Raw genomic sequence first — 12,175 nt, 5'->3', positions numbered from 1 at the left:
TACAAAAATGTAAAAAAGTTGAAGATGAGAAAAGCTAGAAAAGGAATTGATAAGTTTTCTGGGGATATACTAAAGACAACAGGTTGGGGTGCAGTACCATGTCTGAAATACTGTTTGCATGAAGGAGCTATACCAAATTAATGGTATAGTAGCCCCTGTGTATAAAGGAAAGGGTGATAAACATAAAGCTGAAAATTACAGGCCAGTCAGTTTGACGTGTTACATGTAAGCTTTATATTACACATGTTTGCAAAATTAATAACTGGTTCGATAGTAGGCAGTTCAGGCTTAGGAAAGATTGAAGCTCAGCTTGTAGGATTCCAGCAAGAAACAGCAGATAAATTCAGGAGGTCAAATGGACTGTGTTGCAACTGATCTATCAAAGGCATTTGATTGGGTAGATCACGGGAGACCATTGGCAAAAATCAGTACAATTGGACTAGACAAAAGAGTGACTGAATGGATGGCTATATTTCTAGAAAACAGAATTCAGAGAATTAAGAGGTGGTGAAGCATTATCAGAACCTGTAATCATTTAAGAAGGGATTTCCTGAAGGCAGTATTATTGGGCCTTTATGTGTTTTTAGATATACATTTATAAATGACTAGCAATAACCCGCGGCTTCACTCGTGTGGATTTCGTAATTTGATCAAAGTAATCGTTCCTCGGCATTGTACTAAGACATTATCTGAAAATTCCTAAAGTAGAAAAACTTACCCAAAAATTGAGTTTCATTTACCCCAGAAATTCTTTGCAAACCATGTTCGTGGTATTACCTTTTGGGGTTAAGGTGACCATGCGACATAGAACTGTACATGTAAGAAAGAGTCTTTTCTCAAGTCGAAAAAATAAATACATGTTTCTTTATTTTTAAAGGAGATTCCAAATACCAATTCCCACATCTGTAATATCTTCAGTTTTGAGATACACAAAAGTATCCCCATAAAGAGAATTAAACCCTGTGATCAGTCCTTCCCCCACCCCCATTTAAGTGTATTTTCCGAAAACAAAAATACACGTTTCTTTATTTTTAAAGGAAATTCCAAATCTTCAGTTTTTAAGATATAAGTACCTCATAAAAAATAATTCAACTATTTTTCACTTCTTTTCACCCCACCCCCACCCCCTCCCGTTAAGTGCCTTCTCCGAAAACAAAAAGGTACATGTTCCTGTATTTTTAAAGGACTTTCCAAATACCACATTTGTCTCTGACATGTTAAGTTTTTTACATATAATGTAGATATACCGGTACTCCTTTTAAAAAGTCACCCACTTTTCCAATTCTTTTCAGTCCCATAACGGGTTTTTTTTCTAAAACAAAAAAAGACGTGTTTCATTATTTTTAAACAAGATTCCAAATACCAGTTTTCATGTCTGTATGCCTGTAATACCTTCAGTTTTTGAGATAAATGTATACTCATAAAAATAATTCAACTTCTTCTTCTTCTTCTTCTTCTTCGTCTTCTTCTTCTTCTTCTTCTTCTTCTTCTTCTTCTTCTTCTTCCCACCCCTCTACTGCCTTAAGTGGACTTTCCAAAAGCAAAAAATACGTGTTTCTTTATTTTGAAAGGAAATTGAAAGTACCAACTTTCACATCTGTAACAGCTTCAGTTTTTAAGACAAAGTATCCTCATAAACATATTTCAACTCCTTATTTACTTATTTTCAACCCACACCCCTTCGGTGGATTTTCCAAGAAAACAAATGCATGTTTCTTTATTTTTTAAAGGAGATTCCAAATACTAATTTTCACGTCTGTAACATCTTCAGTTTTTGAGATATAAGTATCCTCATAAAAGTAATTCAACTCCTTTTTCACACAACCCCCCCCCCCCCCCCCCCTCATACCCATTCAGTTGATTCCCCCCTCCCCAAAAGTGCATGTTTCTTTATTTTAAAGGAGATTACAAATACCAACTTTCACATCTTTAACATTTTTAGTTTTTGTTTATAAGTATCCTCATACAAAGAATTCGACTAATTTTTCAATTCATTCACCCCCTTAAGTGGATTTTCCAAAGACAAAAAAAAAGCGTTTCTTTACTTTTAAAGAAGATTCCAAATACAAATGTTCATGCCTCTGACAACTTCAATTTTTGAGATATAAGTATCCCCATAAAAAGAATTCAACTCCTTTTTCACCCCAGCCCGTTAAGTTGATTCTCCCCTCTCCTAAATTGCGCGTTTCTTTATTTTTAAAGGAGATTCCAAATACAAATTTGCACGTGTCTAACCTTAAGTTTTTAAGATATAAGTTTCTCCATAAAAAGAATTAATTTTTTTCACTTCCTTTCACCCTCCCCCTTAAGTGAATTTTCCGAAAATCAAATTTACTTGCTTATTTATAAAGGAGCTTCCAAATGCAAATTATCATGACTGTAACATCTTCCGTTTGAGATATATGTATCCTCATAAAAAGGATTTAAACTCCTTTTCCACCGTCCCTACCCCCAAGTTGATTTACCTCCAAATATGTATGTTTCTTTATCTTTAAAGGAGATTCCAAATACTAATTTTCACGTCTGTTAACATCTTTAGTTTTTGAAATATAAGTATCCTCATACAAAGAATTCAACTAATTTTCAATTAATTTACCCACCTTAAGGGGATTTTTCAAAGAAAAAGTTTACGCGTTTCTTTCCTTTGAAAGAAAATTCCAAATACAAATTTTCATGTCTGTAACATCTTCAGTTTTTTATATACAGTGGAACCTTGGATTGCGAGCTTAATTCGTTCCGGCAACATGCTTGTAATCCAAAGCGCTCGTATATCAAAGCAAGTTTTCCCATAAGAAACAACTGAAACGCGGATAATTCATCCATAACACAAAAATATTTATTCGCATACCATTTCTGAAACAAAATATAAAACAAATTAAACTGCACTTTACCTTACAATAGGATCATTGTTGGGGTCAGGGAGACAAGAGATGACATGAGAAGAGTTACTGCGAAGCACGAGTTTCACTAACGGAATCACTGCTATCTGTTGGCTCACTAGAATTGTTTTCTTTTCATGGAACTTAAACGAGGAACCTGTCCAATGTCTTTTCCTTTTGCCTCTTTTTGAGGATTTCATGAAAATGTGGCATTGCATTGTCAATTAACCGATTCATCGCTCGTACTGCTACAGCCTTATTCAGGTGGTGTTTTTCTACAAAATTTTGCACCGTTTCCCACATTTTACACTTCTTCCGAATCTCAGTTGAAGTGAGAGATTCCATTGACTTTTCCTCCTCCTCTTCCCCGCGCGAGATCTCTTCCATAACCTCCTCCTGTTGTTCGCGATGCAGGTCCATCAGTTCGTTGGTGAAAAGTTCCTGGCTATGTTCTTCCACCAGCTCTCGAATGTCCACGTCATTCACCTCCAACCCCATAGTTTTCCCTAAGGACACAATTTCATCGACAATCGGCAGATCATTGTCGCCAACAATGCCCTCAAAATCACGTCCAAAAACACACTCAGGCCACAGCTTTCCCCAAGCGGAAGTGAGAGTTCTCTTGGTGACTCTATCCCAAGCTTTATCGATGATCTTCAGGCAGTTCACGATGGAGAAAAGATTTCTCCCAACTCTCGGAGGGTAAAGTTTGTTCCTTCAGGCACTTCGAAGCATCGCTGAAATAGTGCTTTGGTGTATAGCTTCTTGAAGTTCGAAATGACTTGCTGATCCACAGGCTGGAGTAGTGTTGGGAGGAAGGAACTTAACCTTAACGAATTTGAATTCCTCCAGTATGTCATCCTCAAGGCCTGGAGGATGAGCAGGAGCATTGTCCATAACCAGCAAGACTTTCAGCGGAAAATTATTTTCTGAAAGGTATTTCTTCACTACAGGACCAAAGACCTCGTTCATCCATTCAACAAAGGCATAGGGGAGGGGAAAACGTAGGCACACGTGACGCTCGTAAGGCGGAACCTCACTCGCTTATCAAGTTACAATTTATTTAAAATGTTTGCTTGTCTTGCAAAACACTCGTAGACCAAGTTACTCGCATTCCGAGGTTTCAGTGTATAAGTATCCTCATGAAAAGAATTCAACTCCTTTTACACTCCAGCCCTGCCCGTTAAGTTGGTTTCCCCCCACCCAAAAAATTTGTGCTTCTTTATTTTTAAAGGAGATTCCAAATACCAATTTTCACATCTGCAACCTTCAGTTTTGAGATATAAGTTTCTCCAGGAAAAAATTAAATTTTTTTCACTTCCTTTCACACTCCCCACTCAAGTGAATTTTCCAAAAACCAACGGTACCCATTTCTTTAAAAGAGCTTCCAAATACCAATTATCACGACTGTAACATCTTCAGTTTTTGAGATATATGTATCCTCGTAAAAGGAATTCATTTCCGTTTTCATCCCCCACCCCTACCAAGTTGATCCCCCCTGCCAAATGCATGTTCATTTTTAAACGGGATTCCAAATACCAGATTTAATGTTTGTAACATCTTTAGATTTTTTTGGTACATACCCAGTCTTACCATAAATACTGTCCCTACTTTTGAGGGTGGCTGTACTTCCGCCCGAACAAGGGAGCAGCTACAAAAACCGGTATCGTGAGGTGTGAGTCATTGTTGGTTGAGCTGCAGAAGTGTACAGTTGTCAATTTGAAGTTTTCAAGACGGAATGGGGGGAATATGAGAATCGTATGGTCGTGATAGCATTACACAAGGTAGGGCAATTACCAGGGGAGATTTTCAAAACCCTCCAGAAGCTGAAAATTAGAAAGAAATTTGTTTACTGCACTATAAATCAATTTGTTGAGGTTGGAACTGTGAGAGATTGCCCGTGGCAAGGAAGACCACGCACAGTATGAACGCCAGAACTCATCAAAGCAGTGGTGGCTTGTGGGCGACGAAATACGGTAAGGAGACAGTCAGTGATGGCTCATGAGTTACAGATATCAAAAATGTCTATGTCTCGCACGTTAAGCATTGACCTGGGACTCCATGCTTACAAACGACGCAAAGGACATCTCCTGACAAATGAAATGAAGCGCCAGAGGCTCCTAAAATCAAAGCGCTTACTTAAGCACTATGCGGCTAATGGTCATCGTCGAATCCTGTTTATGGGTGAAAAGATTATTATTAATAATAATAATAATAATAATAATAATAATAATAATAATAATATTTGTTTTACCTCCCACTAACTACTCTTTTACGGTTTTCGGAGATGCCGAGGTGCCGGAATTTAGTCCCGCAGGAGTTCTTTTACATGCCAGTAAATCTACCAACACGAGGCTGACGTATTTTAGCACCTTCAAATACCACCGGACTGAGCCAGGATCGAACCTGCCAGGTTGGGGTCAGAAGGCCAGCGCCTTAACCGTCTGAGCTACTCAGCCCGGCGATGAAAAGATTTTCAGTGTTGAGGAGACTCTCAACGCCCAAAACGACAGGGTATATGCCCATTCCTCTCGAGACGCTGGTGAAAAGGCTCCAAGGATCCAGAGGAGTCATCATCCCTCATCAGTTATGGTGTGGTGGGGTGTGAGCTTCGAGGGCACAACGGAGCTCCATTTCTGTGAAAAGGGAGTCAAAACTTCAGCTAATGTGTACCAGGAGACAGTGCTTGAGGGACTGGTCAAGAATCTCAACACCCTCTTCCATGGACGGAACTGGAGCTTCCAGCAGGACTCAGCCCCAGCGCACAAGGCACGGGCAACCCAGCAGTGGTTGGAGGCAAATGTTCCTGATTTCATTTCCACTTCAGATTGACCGTCTGCAAGTCCAGATTTAAACCCTTTGGACTAAAAATTGTGGTCCAAGTTTCAGGAGATGGCTTGCAAGAAAAGACCTTCCAATTTTGAAAGCTTAAAGCAATCTCTTTGGAAGGCAGTTGCAGAATTTTCAGTTGATGTGTTGCGTAATGCCATTGATGACTGGCCTGTGTGCGTGCAAATGGTGGCCATTTTGAATAATTATTTGTAGTTATGGTTCATAATGCATCTATGTAACACTTGTTATTAGGATATTAAAATATCTCTAACCATTTTGTGTCAATTTACTTAAACATTTGGGACAGTATTTATGGTAAGACTATATATATATATTGTACCAGGAACCATTGGTCACCTGGAACATAAATTCTAAAATCCGATATTTGTAATGGGACGGCCTGAGTTTAGGTTCTCAACAGCACGGCACGGCCAAGCATTCAGCATGCAGTACACATCACCTGTTCCACGTCACTGATGATGTAATAGCACGTGAACAAGGCGTGGCGATCTAGAAATTGCCAGAACATTTTCTAAAATCTAAAACAGATGGAATTTCAATTTAAAAACTACATCACCTTGTAGCCCATAGATTAAACGTAAACCCCTGTACATTTGGTGAGAATCGACCCATGGAATTGGAAGATATTCAATGAGAGAGAAATGCAATTTTCCACAAGGCACAGTGATAGCCCGGCTAGTGGATATAAAAGGAGAGCCTCATTGACAGGGTCAGTAGTAGTTCAAGTTCAGCACTCACACCTGTAGCGTATGCAGGCTGGTGAGAATGAATTTATACTCTGCACTCGAACTTAGTACAGTACGCGAAGGATCTTCGAAACAGACTTTTGTGAATTCAGTGAGTGATACAACACTTGGAAACTTTTCAATAACACAGTGAATTATGATGGTTGTAGTTACCAACTTCCTGTTTCTAACCACAGTTTTACACGTCAGTGACAAGAAGTTACTTACAGATTTTCAATACTAACAATCACGTGTGAATTAAGAACACTTCTTAGAAAATTACAGACTACTTAGCCCTCTAAAATAGACTGGTCGCAATCGTACTTTAACGTGTACGTTTAAAGGCTGTGGAATGGTGATACATTCGTGGCGAGTGTGAGACATTGAGTTACATTCTTTCTTTCCTCCACATTCAAACTCTGAATTTTAGAGACTGTTCTAGTCATGATGGACTTTACTGTCGTGTGTTAATACTTCTAAATATTACAAGACTTACAATTCTTCTTCATGAGTAGACTATCATTGCGTGCAGACACTTCTAAAATTACGTGAAGTGAAATTTGATTTTTACAACGACATTTGTGAAATACAAACTCTGTTCCTAGTGACACTACTTATAAATTTGATCTTGTTCCCAAGTAAGGACACTCATAATTATTCCTAATGAACTATGCTTTCAATAGACTGTAATTTTTGAGTGACATGATTTACAGACAATTGAACTGTGCTATAAATAGACTGTGATATCTGAGTGATATAAATTACGGATGATAGATGTAGGAGTATTAAGGACAAATGATTTCTAGTACAAGAATCTTGAAATATGCTACCAGTGATGAAATACCCCACTCGTGTGCACTTTACTAAATAATGTGCCATATTAATAGGACACTCCCGAAGTTAAAGATAGTCAGTTGGACTTTTTCTTGTTCAACAAGTATATTTTGAATACGATAAAACCTGACAAGTGCCTATCGCAATTATCTACACCTGTCAACGAGGGACATTGGATCGTGGTTCGACGAGGGAATCAAACGTGGTACCATGGTGGACATCACAACCTCCAATTACAGGGAACTCAACGTCTGGTTCGCTGAACTACATGGTTTTTTTTTTGTTTTTTTTTGTTTTTTTTTGCGTCGCACCGACACGGATATGTCTTACGGCGACGATGGGATAGGAAAGGCCTAGGAATTGGAAGGAAGCGGCCGTGGCCTTAATTAAGGTACAGCCCCGGCATTTGCCTGGTGTGAAAATGGGAAACCACGGAAAACCATCTTCAGGGCTGCCGACAGTGGGGCTCGAACCCACTATCTCCCGATTACTGGATACTGGCTGCACTTAAGCGACTACAGCTATCGAGCTCGGTGAACTACACGTTCTCCAATCCAGTCCAGTGTTCCAGTAATACAGGTGATATAAGTGCTTTAAAACTTTGTAGTTCCACCAGACTAACTTTTCATTTGTGGAAGAGTAAAATCAGTGATTCTGGAATGGGTAGCTTGACGAACACTATAAACTTGGACTAGAATCATTTGAGTCTAACACAATTGTTTAAAGGTCAGGATTGACCTTTACAAGACAAACTTTATTTTCTACTTTCACAATTTTGCGAATCTCAGTGTTATATTTCAGTAAAATATAAGCACAGATTTGAGTCTCCAGTGCTATAAACTCAAAAACAGAATTCATGTTACAAGTGATAAAATATTTTATTTTATTCCGTTCACTAAATGAACATATTTCAAGAGAGACATTATCAGAAGAATTTGTTACCTTAAGATATAATTTATTTTCATTTAAGAATAATTCTAAAGACTGGGAGAAAAGTTTGTCATTTTGACAAGTTTATGTGCATGGTAAATACTTTACTTTCGATAACTTCAACTAAAACTAGCCATTTTCAGTATAGAAATCATTATCAAGAAAAATTATAGGGAATCAATCATTTGAGTTCAATGAAAAGAATAAATGTTAAAGAAAAATATACCATAATTTCTCATACCCCTCTCTGTACCGCTCCATAAGAACTCGAAACCCTTTTGGCAAACCCCATGCCTAATTGTTCCTGGTACAATATTCATATTCATACAAATAACTCAACTTTTACATATATTTCACCCCTCCTCTCCCCCCATTAAGTGTTTTTTCAGAAAACAAATGAATACGTGTTTCCTTATTTTCAAAGGATATTCCAAATACCAATTTTCACGTCTGCAACATGGCAAGGCCATCAAATATTTGTTTATGCCTGGTACACCTAAAGTTGGGTGGTTGAATAAGGTTGAATTTTAAATTAAAGTTGTCTCAGATCAACATAGGTAGTGAAGCCTAAAAAGAAAGAAAAGCTAATAAAAGTGGATATGCTAATTTTAATAATTCACCCCCTTTTTCAGTTCTCCTTAATTGGATTTTCCAAAGAAATATATCTATGTTTCTTTAATTTTACATGAAATTCCAAATACCAGTTTTCAAAATCTGAAATATGTTACGTGTCCAAGATAATTTGCAGATATAGTCTTTTTAAAAATTCACCCTGTTTGTCACTCCTGTTCACCCCCTATTCATCAGATTATCCAAAAAAAAAAATGCATGTTTCTTTATTTTCAAAGGAGATTCCAAATACCAATTTTCATGTCTGTAACATCTTCAGTTTTTGAGATATAAGCCTCCTCATGAAAGGTGTTCAACCCCTTTTCCCCCTTTTTTTTTTTTTTACCCTTCTCCTCCTCCAATCATAATCAATGACATTGCTGTACCGTACCTTAAAAATGTAACTAATCTTGGAATCTCCATCAATGAGAATCTGACCTGGAATGAACACGTAACAAATGTATGTAGAAAGGTTCATGCAGCTCTATATCCCCTGAAACGTCACAAGAATTCTTTTCCTCAAAAACTTAAATTAAAATTAATCCAAGCACTACTATTCCCAATTTTAGACTACTGTGATACAGTACTAGTCAATCTAAATGCTGAACAAGCTTTGAGACTTCAGCGAGCACAAAACTCATGCATACGATACGCCTTCCAACTGCGACATGACACTCATGTTACACCATATTTCAAAACATTGGAATGGCTACGCATAAATGAACGAAGGAATTATCACCTAATGACACTTGTTTACCAAGTGCTCTCGACGAACACTCCTACTTACCTCTCTTCTAATTTTCGTTTCCTTTCCTCATTCCATGAAATTAGTACCCGTTCTGGTTCCTTACTTGAAATTCCACTAAGTAGAACCAATTCCTACAATCAATCCTTTTTAGTTACCGTATCGAGACTCTGGAATACACTCCCAATGGACATTCGGCACCTTACTTCCTCTCATAAATTCAAATCTGCCTGCAGAAAGTTTTTCCTGGTAACATAAAACTGAGTTGTGTGAGTCATTGTGTGTATGTTGTGTGGATGGGTTTTCTTCATTTACTATTATTATTATTATTATTAATATTAATATTGTTATTATTATTAATATTGTTATGATTATTATTATTATTAGTAATTATCACATTAATTGCTGTACTGATATGTAGGCCTAACTTACCGGTAGTCTTAGAATTATCCGTTTGTAGTATTATTTCTTTTTAGAATTTCTATGTCTTACTTTTATGTTTACATTTTTAAATTCTGTTTATAGTGGTTAAGTGTAAGAGAGGGCCGTGAGCCCTAACTTCGCCACAAATGTAAGTCAGGAATAAATAAAATAAATAAATAATGGGATTTTTCAAAAATAAAATGTGTTTATTTTTAAAGGAGATTCCAAACACCAATTTTTACTTTAAACTTTACTGTAAACTTTTAAATTTTTGAGATATAGATATCTTCATTTTAAAAATTCACCCCCTTTAGTGAAGGAATATCCGAAAATCCTCCCTCAGAGAGCACCTACACCCTAATATAAATGTATCCCCAAAATTTAATTTCTTTATGTCCAGTAGTTTTGGCTCGGTGATGATGAATCAGTCAGTCAGGACATGTTATTTTATATATATAGATATGAGTTAAGAACTGGAATCAGGGATAAGACTTTTGTGGATGATGTTATTCTTTATAGAGTAATAAATAAGTTACAAGATTGAGAGCACCTGCAAAAAGATCTCTACAATGTTGTGAGATGTAGAACAGGCAATGGTATGGTTAAAAATAGGTTTGATAGTCAGGTTCTGAGTTTCACTAATAGGAAAAGTCCTCTCAGTTTTAATTACTGCATTGATGGATTGAACATTCCTTGTGGGAATTACTGGTACCTATATGTTAATGTAAGAAAAGATCTTAGATAGTAATAACAACAATGTTATTGGTTTTTTTATGTCCCACTAATTATTTTTACAGTTTTCGGAAACACCAAAGTGCCAAAATTTTGTCTCGCAGGAGTTCTTTTACGTACCAATAAATCTACCAATACGAGGCTGACGTATTTCAGCATCTTAAAATATACCGGACTGAGCCAGGATTGAACCTGCAAAGTTGAGCTCTGAAGGCCAGCGCTCTACCATCCGAGCTAGTCAGCCAGACAGGAAAGATCTTCATTCAAACAGGATTTCAAATAAAGGATACAGATCTCTGCACAAGGTTGTGAGGGAATTTAGGGATTGTAGTAAGTATGTAAAGGACAGGGCAATAATTCTTTGGCAAAACTCCAACTAGAGTATGGTTCCAGTGTATGGGACCCTCACTAGGATTACTTGATTTGAGAACTGGAAAAAATACAAAGAAATGCAGCTCGTTTTGTTCTGGATGACTTCCGACAAAAGAGGAGCGTTACAAAAATGTTGCTAAGTTTGGGCTGGGAAGACTTCAGAGAAAGGAGACGAGCTGCTCAACTAAGTGGCATGTACACTAAATCAATAAAAGTAAATATCCACCTTTTTGATACTTATATTTGCTTTAAGCAAATTAGTTATTTCTAGTACGTTTCATTCCTAGGGAACCTTTTCAGCTATATTACAATTCATAGGTGAAATTACAAAGATTTTTTAATCATCTCAAAAAACATTAAAAGTACCTTGTCATGCTTAAAAACTATAATTAAAAAAAGATAAGAATAAGAGGAGGGTTGAGTGGAGTGGTGAAATGGGAAGGGAAATGGATCTACTTTGCTCTAACCTATTTTTAAAACAATTTCTATTTACTTGAACAGATGTTAAAATATTTTTGTTTTCCAGCACTTGTGTTCACTGTGACGTGTATGTTTCCGAATTGTTTTTTATTAAAAGAGTTTTTGAAAAATATTCTTCTCTTGTCGGTGTTCCATTTTTATTACAAAACTATTCTCTTCAGCTGCTCTTTTCCAAGGTGAATTTTCACAATTAGAATTTAGGAAAGGTTCAACCTATTCAATACTAAGTATGTCGTATACGATGTTTACAACATGTTACTCATTGTTAATAGTTTACCAGTTTCGACGCTTAGTGGCGTCATCATCAGCTAGGAGTTACAAAGTGGGCAGGGTACATAACATAAAACTGTGTACATAATACATGCAATGCAAAGTACAAATGGTTAATAATTTTTTTACATTTAGAGCTAAATGAACAATGGGTAAAATATGATGGATTAATGTAATGCATAACAGGCATCATAGTCTAATATGGTATATTGGTGTTATATAATAAAATTGGTCTGATGAATGAGAGTAAAAATCTTGGTATATATAACAAAACGATGAGATAAAATTGATGTCCACTCTGTTATTATCAATGGAGACATATA

The 12,175-nt window shown here is 36.8% G+C and overlaps 1 protein-coding gene across 8 annotated transcripts in view; it reads right to left on the bottom strand.

Annotated features, from left to right (window-relative positions):
- The window catches only part of LOC136857997 (transmembrane and coiled-coil domains protein 2), a 267,616-nt gene that overhangs the window by 183,742 nt on the left and 71,699 nt on the right, over window positions 1-12,175 (bottom strand). The window lies entirely within an intron of this gene.

The sequence above is a fragment of the Anabrus simplex genome, chromosome 1 (genome assembly GCF_040414725.1).
Source record: "Anabrus simplex isolate iqAnaSimp1 chromosome 1, ASM4041472v1, whole genome shotgun sequence".
NCBI lineage: Eukaryota > Metazoa > Arthropoda > Insecta > Orthoptera > Tettigoniidae > Anabrus > Anabrus simplex.
Note: the sequence above shows the minus strand (reverse complement) of the source record. Positions and strands in the feature narration are given on the sequence as shown.